Below are 13,007 nucleotides of genomic sequence, written 5' to 3'. Positions count from 1 at the left end.
TTTACTGAAGGTGTCACCTCGCAAAACATGTGGCTGCAAAAATCAAAAGGAAACACCACATGTTTGTTGACAATTTAACAAATAAGCATCTCACATAAGCTGACATCTAAAGAAAAGCATATCTACCATACCCCGACAAGCGAAACATACAATAGCACCTACGGCTAACACACCAAGAAATGACCGCCAAAAAACAACATAAGACACGAACCTAAAAGCATAAGTTGCCACCTAAACAACCACAAAAATTCCTGCCAAAAAATTAAACCAAAAATGCAATCCTTGCAAAGTGATGAAATTACAAAGTTGTCATCTCCACTACTATTAAAAGAGAGAGAGCGGCAGATCCAAACGATCTTGACCATACAATCGCGGAAACCACCGGCTCAGATTTACCTTAAAACAAGTGTTACACCCCCACCTCCCACATCCCACGATAACAGCGAAACCAGAGCAAAAGAATAACAAAAGAATAACCGCTACGCACGATTTTTCGACTTCTCCATCAAACGCAGCCACGCTACATGCTACCCGACAACGCCCGTGCACGCCGCCGCACACTGTACGCCGCCGACGCATCCGAGCTCACCGTCCGCACGCCGCCGGCGCCCTGCCCTTTCCGACCTTGCCCTGGCCGATGCGATTTCGGCGGGGTGCCCCCACCCTGCACGCCGGCGACCACGCGTTGCCCGACGGGATTTGGGTAGGCCCCAGGCCGTCGCCTCCATCTTCACCCACCTTGACAGCATCCAACTCCTCCAAGGACATCTCGACCACTTCTAGCTTCTCCAATTCTTCAAGGTGATTCCAAGATCACCGTGCTTAAGAGTTTAGACTTCAGTAGCTTAAAACCTGAAACAAATAATACAAGGAACAATACCATTACATCAGAATTCAGTTGAGACATACGTATGGCAACTGATACCTGTAACATGTGGACAATATGACACAGATCATATTACTTGCAACACTTCCATACTAGGATAAGCAGGATCAAATTTCAGAGGTTCTAACACAGGTATGTTTAGATGCAATTCCTTTTAAGTCCTTTTACTGGTGGTTGGGCTGGCATGTTTTGCAATCTGGTTCCCTCACTGTCCTGAACAGAAAAGCTAACGGGCTTTAGGTTTTCAGGTACAGTCTGCATTTCTGTCTTTAACTTTGGGTGCTAACAAATGTCTTATCAATTGAAAGAATGACTGAACTTCAACTGAAATAGGGTTTGAGTTGTACAGCCGCTGTGTTGCGTATAATCAGGGCATTTTGAACTAGGGTGATTTGGCATCGTTTAGCAATTCTAGCATGTCTCTCAAATTTAGCAATGGTTGAATATCGATATTGGTATTAGAATTGTAATCATGCAATTAGCATCACTGTGCTACAAATGTATTTACCAACACATAATTGATATTATCAGTAGTGTCTTTTTCCGGACATGTCATCCTCCAAGCACACTCTATTGACGGGCTAAACAAATGTATTGGATTAAGGCAGTCGCTGCGTTGAACTAGCTTTTTATAGTGGAAATATGTAGTGATCTCCACAAATATGGGCCATATATGCAGATCCAAAAGAGTCCGAGAGGCAGAGGAAGAGAGAGTGGTATGCAAACAATAAAGAGGGGATTTCAAAACGCAGGCACACCAAGCACATGTTTTCTCTACTATACAGACATATTGCTCTATAATCTTATCTATACCAATGTTTGCATTATTCAGGTGGCGAGTCTATTGTGGGTTGCAGTAATGTTAAACGATATCAACCGGGCACATCCACTTTGAAGTTTTATAAGTGTGGCCCAGTTACAGACCTAACTAACAATCGTGATGAACTTATTCAACAAAGGAAAAAAGCAGCTAAGTGGTCAAAATTGGTATGCTCGATTATCTGTCAAGCAAAAAGATGAGTATATACAGAGACAACGTATATCCCGCCAGAAAAATAAGATGGCTGCAGCCCAGAGTGGTGTTAATAAAGAAGTGTCTGAAACAAGAGCGGCGCCCTCACTGATTTCACAGCGTATCCAATTGAGCAACGTAACCAACAAAGATGCAAATGGTACATAAACTTGATTTCAGTCAATGTTATAAAACTGGTCTATGGCTTAATTGTTTCATGTGTGGCTGCAGGGCTATGTGCATATGCAACCCCGGAGAGTATCTATCTTGGTTTATGTGGTATATTACCTAGAACATGCACTTCTCAGGATACACCTAGTAACAACTTCAATCATTATCAATACTACGTTTTTTACCGATTGCCATAAGCTGGTATAGATGGGTCTATCATCCTATTTAGGAATAATGATATATGGAGCATTCGAGGTACAAAAGTCTAGAGAAAAAGAGCAGCGGGCATAACACATTTTCTGTTTGCATGGTTCATCTGTCAGATTTCATGGTTTCATATGTGGAGTGGTAGACTGCATAAATGATGCAGATGCAGGGGGTAATTAAAACTTCCATTTTCTGAACAAAAGACCACATCACCTTTGAATAAAAAAATAACTGTGATTATGGCTTAAGAAAGATTCATTTTAACAAAATAACACAAATCAACCAAGGCAGGGGGTTAAAACTTATAACTGAAGGAAATGTAGTATTTATAATCTTTTCAGCCTCCAGAAATATTATCAAAAGCTGTGGCTCTGCAAAATATATGTTATTAAGCTAACTCTTCCAGATGTTTCAATCACAAAGCACATTTTGCAACGAAAAGGATCTTCATTGGAATAGTTTTAACGAAGAAATACAAATGACAGCTTGTACGCCAAAATCTCACTCAGGTGCACATTCAAATTTCCAGAAAGAAAAATTGGACCTGCTACCTTGTGCCAAGCAAGAAAGGGAACAACACAGAAAATACCTCTGATGTCATTGCAAATGCTGCCACTAAACTAGGAATATAGACATCCATCGCCAGCTCAATGTAGCAGTTCATCACAGCTGTAAAAAAAATGTAGCAGTTCAATTTAACAGAGGAAGCGCTTGAGCATCCTGTATAGCTCTGAGTAAACAACTATATGGAAGGGCATACCTCAGCGAGGTGTAGGGCAAGCATGATCAAAATTGGTCTCCATCTCACTAATTTCCATCGATTCCTGCATATCAGATAAGAAAGCACACAGTTCACAACTAGCAGAAAGACTGACTCAGTTATTCACATTGCTTTACTCTCGCCTGGAGGGAGCAAATGGAGGATCTGGCCGTCGAGGCTAGCGGCGTGAAGGCAGAGGAGCAGGCCTGCGGTGTCCGGCAGTGGTGGAGTCACAGGAAGTAAATGAGGATGACCGGCTGACTGAGTTTTGCTTTATCTAGAAGCGGATGAGAGATAGCTGTGACCTGCACTAGCCAGTAGGTGTCAAGGACGGTGGGCATGTCCCTGTTCCATGGGAGACGTGTCCATGTCAGCCTCAGAAAAATAATCGGTTGTTATTTGATAATTTTTTAGTCGACGCTATTTTGTTATAGCGCGCTATTTTTTTCCTTGCTTATTACAGATACATCTAGACACGCTTGCTTTATTGCCTAGATATATTCTTAGGTAAATCTGCGGTATTGTGAAAGTATAAATTTAATATTATCTCTATCCATAAAAGAATGTTGAAAGTTTATCTAAATTTGGAATTGAATATATCTTAACGATCTTTAGTTTATAGATACATCCACATTTAGACAAACCCTCCACATGCTTTTATAGACGAAGGGAGTAGTTTCATTGGAAGTCAAATATGTGTCATCAAAAGTCTGCAATCACTCAGGTCAGTATGTGATCTATGAATGTAAAATTTCCATAAAATATTTTATGGGACATATACATTTATACATGTAAAGGTTATAATACGTGCGTGGTACGTGCACCTTTACTAGTAACATGTAATGAAAAACACACATTGTTCAACATGAGTTGCCACCAAATGATTGTCTAACATTACCGCCCCATGTCTAAAAAGAATTTGTGATTACTAAGATAGTTCAAGGGGCAATGTATGGCGTGAACAAGTTGGTAACTGCTACTATGTTGAGATGTTGACAACTGGTCATCACTAAATCAAGCCCGAAACTACGCTGCATTTAATTACATATGTTGATTTACCACCAAAAGCTACCAGCAAAATTTTCTTTTGCTATAAAAGCTATGGAAATCACACACACACATAATGTGAAATTTCCAGAGGAAAATCATGAGTGACCACCTAAATAAACTACCAGCAAAAACAGTGAAAGGAGCACTAGAACATTCAAGTTGGCAGCCTAAATGACACACAATATATTAACTAAACTAGATAATTGTTACTCTGCTACCATCTGACATGTATTATAGTTGCCGTGAGGCCAACATTTGAACTAGCAACCTCATCACGTTAAAACTGACAAACATGAGATTTAATGCTATAAGCTGAAATTTGTATGCCAAATAAAATTCATTTACCTAATGCAGAATTGGCGAACACATATGCACCAGTACAATTGCAGACTTCGCTCAGCTAGACTTCGAATATAACATGAAGAGGAAATTCAGATATCCCTATAACGCAAAGATCACAGTTAAGCCAGCCGCGACATGCTCCCGCAAGTCCAAATAAGCAGGTCTCTCCTCCGGCTCAATTGCCTTGCTTATATCTTCAGCAAATCTACTATGAAGTCATGTAAATTACTGAGCATGCCATGATCACAATTAAGCTGAAATTTGTGTGCTAATTAAGCCTTCAAGGTTCACCCACATGAATTGAAGCAGCACCAGATTTAGCTAGTATGCGTCAATAATGTAGGCTTCTTCTAATTTTTCCACCAGAACAGGATGGTCAAACTGTTAACAACAGGTCATGCTCCCGGTTGCAAAGCAACTCGAAGCACAAAAACAGTCCCTATTACTGAAACTACAAGCGGAAAAACGAGGAATATATGAGATACAAGCGGAAAAACTACTGTGCTGAAGAGTACTAACCTGAAACTATGCTAATTACCGAGGACCACTAATGTACAATTTATTTTGGCTTTTAATGAGGCAAGTGCTGATGCTTTCCCGCTGCAAGATCATGGGCTAGGATTTTGACAGTTTGTATTTAGTCATCAGTAAATTGACAGAACATACATGTATGATTATTAATCAGGAAAATATCAGAATTTTAGAAACGCCTAGATCTGCCAACATAACATTGAGGGATGGAGGATTTGCGGCTGTAGGTGGAGGGATGCGGGGTGGTGCGGTGGAGTAGGTTCTCGCCGGCGATGGGGGAGATGAGACTGCGGGCGGCACTAGAGGTAAGAGGAGGAGGTACCGTAGCTGGGCCCTGGCGGAAGAAGGACGAGGGCGATGAGTACCCTCCGGAGACGTGGCGGACCGGGACCCCGCTACCGTCGGAGTCCAGCGCGATCTCCTCTTCCACCTCCGCGTCCTCCTCGACGCTGCCGGCTTCGGTGAAGAAGAGTAGCCGGCGGCCGCGATGTGGAACAGAAAAATAAGGGTACCGCGTGGAGTACAAATTGTAGTACTACTGTACGAGCAGTTTCCATATATTATTCAACACAGAAAATAAACCACATCCACATCACAAGTTATACTATTCATCATTATAGCACGAAGGTCAGCATATCCAATCCAACACAAGTGAGTACTACACAGCACATGTTACTACACAACAATCACAAGCTCATATCGTACTAAAAACACGGCCAATCCAAGGTTCGCTGCCGGCGCCCCACCATCAGAACGCCCCCGGCGCGTCGATGGCGTCGTCGATGGCGTCGATGGCGTCGTAGGAAGCCGGGGGGGCGAAGGAGGAAGGATCGTAGTAGTACGCTTCCGGCGCCGGTGCCTGGAAGCCGTACGCGCCTGGCGCCGGTGCCTGGAAGCGGTACGCGTCCGCCGGCGGCGCCTGGAACTGGAAGCCGTACGTGGCCTCCGGACGCGCGTAGGAGTCGTGGGCCGGCAGCGCGGCGAGCTCCACCCTCGAAGGAGTGGACGTCGACGCGTAGGTGGGAAGAACTGGAGCTGGAGCGGGGCGGCGCCGGCGCCGGCCGCACAGGTGCGTGCCGATCCAGGACAGGGCGAGGATGATGGTGGCCCCTGAGCCGAGGAAGCAGCCGGCTACGTGCCAACCGGTGGCGGCGCCGGCGCCGGCGGCGTTGCACACCTGAGTAACATTGTACGAACCAGCGAGCGCTGCCGCAGGTACTGGCATCTTGGGGTTCTGGGGTTGCTCGCGAGTCGCGAGGGTGAGCACCTGCCGGCTCCTTTATACCCGCCGGCCAGAGGAGCCTCTGTTCCCCTTGCGACCTCGTTCGTTCGTTTTGCAGCTAATTTGTTGTTCACTCGCTGTGTTTAGTACTTCCTTGTTCGTTTGATTGTAAACCATAATGTTCCTACAATATGTACATGGAAGACACAGTTATGTACATGTAAGACACAGTCTGATATTTCTTTTCAGTTTTTGAAGATTCCCCTGCCTCTGGGTTCTGCTAGTATAATTAGCTTAAGTGTTGTTGCAGCTGGGTTAACAAAAAGGAGTGGAGCATCGTCTAAAGGTTCGTGCCTTCAATTCTTGCTTGTGTGGGTGCGACTGCATATTATTTAGCAGTACTAACATGTGGATGTAGCAGTACTAGTAAACAATAAGAGCTGAATCATCCAATCTGCAGTTAATAATTGCTACCACTCCATGTTTTGAGTAGTACTAGTATTTTGCAGTTCACGGTACACATGATAGTATTGTGAATAGTTACAGTATTTTTGGAAGAGTAGTACTTAAGCTCTTTCTTCTTCTGTGGTGTCGCATCCATTGTTGTGCTTATGCAGCGATAATATGTTTTCTGTAATATCCCAAAAATTTCAAAACAAAACAAATGAATTTTCCTAGTTTCAAATTTTGGAACCAACAAAAACTTTTATTAAATTAAGTTTCATACATAATGATCTTGCTTAATTCTTGTGCTTTTGCCATGATTGCTTGTTAAAGTATGTTGAAATGATCTTAAACCCTAAAACCTCAACCCTCTTTTCATCACCCAAGTTAAAATAAAATAAAAGGAAATTAAATAAGAAAAAGGCATATGTGCCTATGGCTATTTATATAAATCTTTACCCTAAGCTTTTCTACTTTGCTTAGAGGTTTGGAAAGCCTTCATACACCTTACCTAGCACTTATCAAACCTAATTCAAGTTGTTTCCAAAGAAAATAAAAAGAAACTAAAAATGCCATAGAGGCATATGAGAGTAAATTAGCAAATTTGTGAATTTGAGGATCTTGACCCTAGGACTTATTGTGAATGGTTGGATCACTCCTATATACCATTTCAACACTCAACAACACCATTTGGGTCAAGCCAAGTCAAATTAAAATTCAAATGCAACATATGCATAGAGGCATATGTGACACATAGCCATTTCACAAAATTTTGCCCTATGACTTTAAACCTTGACCAAATGATGTGAAACCTTTTCTAAACCTAATCTAATGCTAAATTGACCCTAACCCATGTCCAAGTAAAGCAAGATCAACAATTTACAAGTTTAGTAAAATTTGACACCTCACCTCTTATGTTTTAAGGCCAAATTTGCAAATCTTTGAACAAGACCATTTGAAATGGTTTCAATGGTTTGAACATGTTTCTAAACCAATAAGAATCACATTAGAGTCAACAAAAGTCAAATCAAATGGAGAGAAATCAAATAGGGAGAAAATCCCCAAAATTCACTCACATACACTTAGCCAAATTTGCATATCTTCAACCAAGGCCACCATTGCTTGATCTCTTGCTTGTAGAATACTTATATATGATAAACAAACACAATTGCATCAAAGAAACAAGAATCAAACCAATACAAATCTCAAAACCTTCACACATATGATAATGGTCATATGTGCACTTTTTAACATCTTCCTCACTTTACCCCTCTGGTTTAATCTTTTCTTAAACTAAACTTGGTCAACTATTGCCATGTCATCCAAGACCATGTCAATGTCAACAACTTTCATGTTGACCACACATGCTAACTTTGACCAGGTTGACCAGTATAGTTTTGACAAGTGGAGACTTTGAAACTATGTGAAGATGACCACATTTTGAAATCTTTACAAAACAGCTCCAAATTAAACACCACCACCACCAATGTTTCACATTAATTATATGTTTGAGCTCCACCAAAAATATTTCCAAAATTCCAAATTTTTCTTCATGCGGCCATTTTGTCGAGCACCTTGCAGGCATGATTCTGGAATTGTAATACCCCTCTTTGTCCAGCAGATTTTAGCCTAAACTACTTTTATTTCTGGATGATCATTGCTTCCCTATCTCTCCTACACCAAGCCAGGTACTTGCAAGGGTCGATTAAAGTGGAGAGATGCTAGAACTTTGGCCATGTCGTACCCATGCCGGCCACCTTTGCACTCGAGCGACCTGAGCCCCTCCTCTCCCCTACACCATGTCTACAAGCATCCCTGGAGCACGAGGACGAAGCACATGCCCTGCCCAAACTCGCCAAGCCACGGCATTGGCCAGCCCAAGCACGCCCAGCACCCTGCCAGGACGTGCCAGGCACGCGGTGAGCGTGCTCTGGAGCGCGCCAGAGCATCTCGCGACCCGTCGCCCTCGTCCTCCTCCTGCATCCCTACGCCTGCGTCGAGCACCACCTCCCTCGCCTCTACCCCGTAGACAAGCTCCCTAGCCCGCAGAGGAACCCTCTCCCTCGCCATGATCAAAACCTTCCGCCACGGTACTGCGAGGACGCCACCATCGCTAGCACGCCACAGACCATCTTTTGACGTGCCATCACGCGCGCTAGCTCCGCCTAGCCGTCGCCTACACGACGCGCATCATAGCTTGCCCCTTCACGCCTCCGACCGCCAGCGCCATGGCCGCCCCTTCGCAGCACCCACGGCACCCTCGCCCTCCTATAAAAGGAGCACCCCCTCGACCCCATCTCTCACACCATCTTGCTCCCCTCTCACCACTGAGTCTCCCTGCACCACTAGCTCCTCCAATTAACGCCGGAGCCGCCGCAATTTGACGCTTAGAGCCGCCGGAGTCCGCAGATCATCGCCATCGATCCGCGCCACCCCACGCCTCGCCGACGGTACCAGGAGCTTCCTCGTCCTCGACAACGACGCCCAGCACCCAGCAGAACACCGCGGGAACCTTGGTACACCCTCCGACCCCCTAGGCACGCCGCGAGCTCGTCGGAATCCCGCCGGAGACGACGACCTCTGTGAGCCGTTGATCTCCCCTCTAATCTAACGGATCACAGCGCCCATACCGTTTCGCCCCTTTAAGGGTCACTGACGGGTGGAGCCCGCAACGTCAGGCGGCCCGCGTGTGCTAGTCACACTGCTGGGCCGGCCCAGTCCGTTTAGTCTGTTTAGCCCGTTTCGTTTTCCCGCGCGGCCCAAGGAATTCAAATTCGATTTAATTATTTCAGCTCAATTCAAATACTGGTGCCCCCTTCAAATTTGAATAACTTTCAAACTACTGCATCAAATTTAGCAAATTTTATATATTCGGAAAGCCCATGAACTTATCTATCCAATGCCACTGGTCCCATCCCCAATTTCAAAGTAGAATTAATCTGATAAAAATAACAAGACAGGGGCTTTTGCAAATTGAAACTTTATTTAAAATTTAACCATAATTGTTTTTGAATTGATTCCAACTCTAATAAATCACAATTGTTGTCCTCTAATTGATTATGCAATAATATAGATAGGTTGTTTGTATGATCATGGACTAGATCAAAATATTGGCTATGTAGTCAATACTAGTCCATTTAAACTATAGCAAATTTTAGGAATTTAAATCTATGAGGTGTAGCACCTCATTTAAATCATTTTCTCAAGTAAGATGAAGTAATATGATGACCTCTACTGCATAGGTTCATACTTGCTCACTTGTAGAATTTAAATCAAAATAGTATTTAATGGTTATTTAAATCACATGAGATGATGAATCTCAATTAAATCACTTTTCTCAAATAATAAATGTGAAGTGTTGACCTTGGTCAACATGTGATCATCCCTGGTTATTTGAGAAGATTAAGTCTTAAGGAGAATTCAATGAGAGGAAATTATTTCTCCCAAACCAAAGAGAAACCCTAATTCCAATTTTTAATGAGAGGAAATTATTTTCCTAATATTAAAATAAGGAAACCCTAGAATAATTTTTGGATAAATGTTAAGTAGTGATGCTAGATCAATTGTGTGAGCCATTAATACTTAAGTGTTGTTTGGTGATTGTATCCTCGTATTCGTTTATAGACGCTAGTACCGGAGACTATCAAGAGGAAGAGGTCTTCTACCAAGAGGAAGAGCAAGAGAACTTTGATCATATCACCAATCAAGGCAAGCTAGACTAATGCAAGCTACTTTGTTTGCAAGATATTACCAATGCAACTAGAATAATGCAAAGCTCTACAAGAGCAAGGCACCATTACTTTTACTTTATGCTTAATGCTCCTATCCCAAGTTTTCACTTTACCAGCTTTACTAAATTTTGATTATCAAAGTACTTTTTGATTCATGATTCACTTAGTTTAGTTATGGAGTAGTGCAAGAGTATCAAACTTAGCCTAGAGCAATCCAAGTTGCTTAGCACCCCTCATGACTAGTTGCTAGTGCTCAATATTCAAAGTGACTATTCTAGATGGGAACTTGTGAAAACCAATGACTTTGAAAACCTTGGAATGATGAGTCATTCTATTGAAATATTTTGACGGTGAATATGCCTTGTGAATGACTTGGTGAATTTTACAAAACTGATGGTTGGGTTCGGATGCGATACCATTCCAATTTTACAAGTACCCCCACAATACCTGAATCTGGGTAAGGCTTAGCTGGAAACTTATGTGTCTTAGTATGGGTTCCCTCTAAAACAAGCGTCATCGGGGTTATGCCGGAGGCTGCCTCTACAACAAAAGGAATGATGTGAAATGACGTGAAATGAGGTGAATGTCCGGCCCAAGCCCTGTGCAGTTCCCATGCTGACTGTCTGTCTTCACTGGGAGGTCAAGCTCATGGGGAGAGGTGCCTATACTAGGGTATGTAAATGAAAGGTTAGGATTGGTAGTTCGCGTACTGCGTACGATAAATCAGGGCCAGTTACCCCTGACGAACTATTGCAATTGTTGTGGCACAAGTGTACAACCTCTGCAGAGTTTAACCTATTCGAATAGCCGCGTCCGCAGTCATGGACAGTTGGAAAGGCCATACTGTTCCGTCATCAGAACTTTTCTAAAAATATGAAGGGTGACTTGTGATTTGAAATTGAAAGGTGACTTTGACTTTGAATCACAACTGAGTTGTGGGAATGACACTAATGTTCCCACTTGAGTTAAGTTAGGCAAATGAGGAGTTTTTGGTTATTAAAATGCTTATGAAATAAAACTAGCTTTATGCAAATGAAACTAGAGCTTAGAACCCCCTTACTATAGTTGATAGTATTTACATTAGTATTTAGTTTGCGAGTACTTTAAAGTACTCATGGCTGTGTCCCTGGCTATTCAAATGGCCAGACTATGAAGAGGAGTACCAGAACCCGGAAGAAGGACAGCAGGACGTCTACGACAACTAGGATCCCTCCTGTCGTCAACAGTTGCCTGTGGAATAGATGGACTACTACTACGCTATTTCATTTCCGCTATGTGTTATGTAATTGATCAATAGAACTTCTATTATTGTAATAAAGACTGGATCATGTGATCCTTTATTTGTAAGACGATTATGTGTTGTAATGAATGATGTGTTGTGATATCAATCTATTATGTCTCGCAAAAACAATATTCCTGGGATTGCGAGGAATGGCATAATAGGCATCTGGACTTAAAAATCGGGTGTTGACAAGTTGGTATCAGAGCCATTGTTTGACCTTAGGAGACCCTAGTTAGAATGGACATCCGAAAAACTTAGTTTCAAAACAAAGGAAGTAAATATTTCTGAAAACTTATTTTCCACTCTTACCCTTGAGATCTTTTTCAAGTGAGAAATTCATGCTCTACTTTTCCTTGAAATTTCTACCTAAAAGTTTGCACACTTGATCACTTCTCTAACTTACTCATCCTCATTGCTCACAGATGAAGTACCAATTTGAGTTTTATCAGCTTGGTCCCGGAGGCAACCTAAGGTTCGAAAAGGATTTGAAGCAACTAGTGGAATATCTAGGACACCCGTATCCCGAGTTCTTCGGAATACCCCTCAACAACCACTCCGGAGAACCACCTCGGTGGGAAGTTTCTACTGATCTACGAAGAAAGCTTGGAGCCCCGGTATGGGAAACCATCTGGTTTTCTGTAACGGGAACCACTTGGAAGGAAGGACTAGACAGAGCTATGCAAGAAGCAATTTTCCGTCTGTGCGGACAAAATGAGAACAAGATCAAGAACACTCGCTTCATCTACTACCCAAGACATGACTCCATGGGAAGATCGATGATCATGCCACCACACACGGAGATGAACCCTTATGTAGCACACCAGGACTTCAGAATGTACAAAACCCGCAGGGATTTGGACAACGCCCTCGCCTCTCGCCAAGCACATTACCCGTGAAGACGAAGAATTCCACCCTGAAGAGTAGTATCACCCCAACACTTAAGTAGGTGTGAGTTGTATCAGGATCCCCTTGTATCGTAGAGCGATGAATGGTTCTTCAAACTAACGGTGTGTTAGCTTTGTAATATGTGATGTTTGGAATGAATGAAAAAGTGTTGTTGGTTTTTACCCCCGCAACACTACTCAAGTTTTCAATTCATGAACTTTTTAACTTTAACAAAACAAACCATAGGAATTTCCCTCTTATCTTATCATCTACCTCAATGTTCAGATGGCCCCACCAACCCGCAACGCCACCCAAGATGCCATGATGCAGCTGCTGCAGACGATGATGGCGGACCGAGAAGCCGAAAGAGCTGAACGCCAAGCAAACCTTGCCGCACTGCAATAGATAGCTCAGAACAATCAAGGCCACGGAAACCACGATCACCCCGGATCGAAGCTGAAGAATTTTCAGAACACCAACCCTC

General features: G+C 43.0%; 1 long non-coding RNA gene across 1 annotated transcript; it reads right to left on the bottom strand.

The window, feature by feature from the left end:
- Positions 1 to 262: 262 nt before the first annotated feature.
- On the bottom strand, positions 263 to 5,472 carry LOC127325850 (uncharacterized). Its single transcript, XR_007867391.1, has 5 exons — positions 5,282 to 5,472; positions 4,432 to 4,527; positions 3,037 to 3,381; positions 2,866 to 2,945; positions 263 to 852 (listed from the first exon to the last, which is right to left on the bottom strand). It is a non-coding gene; the product is annotated as an uncharacterized lncRNA (long non-coding RNA).
- Between the last annotated feature and the right edge of the window lie 7,535 nt (positions 5,473 to 13,007).

This window comes from Lolium perenne, chromosome 7 (genome assembly GCF_019359855.2).
Source record: "Lolium perenne isolate Kyuss_39 chromosome 7, Kyuss_2.0, whole genome shotgun sequence".
In the NCBI taxonomy this organism is placed as follows: Eukaryota; Viridiplantae; Streptophyta; class Magnoliopsida; order Poales; family Poaceae; genus Lolium; species Lolium perenne.
This window is presented reverse-complemented; position numbering and strand designations above follow the sequence as displayed.